Consider the following 2282-nt stretch of genomic DNA (forward strand, 5'->3'; position numbering starts at 1 on the left):
GTACCAGACGTTGCCAAGGGGGAAGTAGATCCAAATTATGCTGCTTGGTTTGAGGAAATGTCTTATGTAAACAACGAGCCAAAGCCCGAGAGGCCCGCCAAAAGGCCTCATGTTCAAGCCTTTGATGATAAAATTCAAGAGAGGTTAGCTTGGGGGGAGAAGGACAAGGAATATAAGGCCATTATCCACGGTTTGCGAGAAGCATTGAGAAATGTCACCTTCAACAATGATTTGCAGGCACAAGAGGCCGAAGGTGAAAGGAGAAGATTGGTGCGAGAAAACGAGGCCCTCAGAGCTCAGGTTCGACTGTTAAAAATTGAAGCCGAGAACCCAGGCCGAAGCAGGAAAGATGAGAGGCTCATTTACAACCTCACTCAAAAGATACGTGACTACGAAGATGACCTGCAGAAAGCTGAGTCTGAACTAGCAAAAGCACGGGCAAGGTTGGCCAAAAGCGCCGAAGGGCGTGCAACTTTCGTTCAACAGATGAAAGAAAGATATGAAAGAGGGGTCCAAGGTTGGGAAAAGGCAATCGACAACCTCGAGGGTGAGATGGCTAAACAAGCCAAAATATTTAAGGCTGAAAGATAACATTGTTACGCCTTAATGGCATGGCTAGAAAGGGACTTGCAACAACTCCAAGAGCAGAACCAGGTAGCCAAACGAACTTTGGAAACCAGAACCGAACAAATTGGGCGTTTGTTGCAAGAGAAGGGCGTCATAAGAGAGCGAGTCAAAAGGGTTGCCAACTATATTGCAATGAAGTGCAGTAGCTGTGAGGATATGACGAGATCTATGTTCTTCGCCACTGTGATGATTTTTGTTCACCGGGTAGTGGAAGATCTCTACCACCTTAAGGAGGATTTAGCAAGTTGGCCCGCAACAAGGCCGAATGACGCCCCGCGAGTCCTAGGGACAATTGAGGCAATGATGTATTCGTGATTTCTTGAGTCTGTGTTTTCTTTCTGTTAAAGTCTGCCAGTTGTTTTGGAGTCTGTATTTCTGTTATCAGAGCATGCGGGTTATTTGTTTTTGAGTCTGTATCTCGAGTCAATTAGTTTCTTTCGAGCCTGTTAGTTTCAGTCTTTGTAATAGCGTTTTTTTATGAAAATTTAAAATACCAAATGTTTTTACTTTATTTTACACTTATCCACAAGAACTACGCTTGGTCTGATTCGTACGGGGTCATGATACGTAGGAAATCTCCATAGGATTCGACCGCAACCAAAAAAAAGAGAGGAAAAGAGGGAAAGAAAATAAGAGGAAAAACAAGAGAGTAAAGAAAAGGAAAGAGCGGAAAAACAAGAAAGAAAAAAAGAAAATAAGAGAGAGTAAAAACAAAGAGAGAACAGAGGCCAGAATGAAAGGAAAGGAAAGAAAAGAAAAGAAAAGGGGATGTTCGCAATTAAAAGAAAGAAAAGGCCGGGATGACGCATGCAACCGATCAAATACATAATAGAGACGGTTAACTGTTTAGGTGCATTCATGCCCAATGTGCGATTGCCAATCTGTTAAAGCCTAATCGCTAACAAGGTTATTTGTTTGATACATTAAGTTCAGGTAGGTGGTTAGTTGACTGGCATTCTGGCAACTCACTCCTACAACACTCGATCGAAAGACAGGCTGAATATGGTCGACCAAGAACCGGAAACCAGTATTGTCGATCCATCGAAAGAGATGGAAGAAATGGACGTTAATGCAATGAGGGAAGAAATGTATAAGCTGAAACAGTAGATGGCTGAAATGTACCAAGCTTGGGCGAAAGGGCATCCACCACCGGTTTATCCCGCCAATCCTGCTTATATCCCACCATCAGCCCAACATCTGGAGCCTCCCACTGTGAACTCATCTCCAGCCTTCCCCCTCTACCAACAATGTCAAGGCACCACTTCCCATACTTCTCAAGCTCCAGAACCCAAACAAGTTCCGTACCCTCTCCCACCAATTACACTTGTTTTTGTAGCACCCCCACCTGCTACATTACATAGATCTTCCAGTGAACCGCTGTTTCAAACTCACGACAACCAGTACTATCCCCCTGAACCCACCTTTAAAGTTCCAGAACCATATCCTTACACTCCTTATCTTGATATCCCGGTAGAGACCAAGAAACCGCCCAAAAATCCCGAGCATGAAGAGATGATCAGAAAGGTCAAAGGCTTAGAGCAATCGTTCCGAGATATGAAGGGGTTGGGAGGCTAAGTGAGTGTGGCCTATAAGGATTTGGGCTTGTTCCCAGATGTTCATTTGCCAGCAGGGTTTAAAATACCCATGTTTGATCT

This window comes from Nicotiana sylvestris, chromosome 2 (assembly GCF_000393655.2).
Source record: "Nicotiana sylvestris chromosome 2, ASM39365v2, whole genome shotgun sequence".
NCBI lineage: Eukaryota > Viridiplantae > Streptophyta > Magnoliopsida > Solanales > Solanaceae > Nicotiana > Nicotiana sylvestris.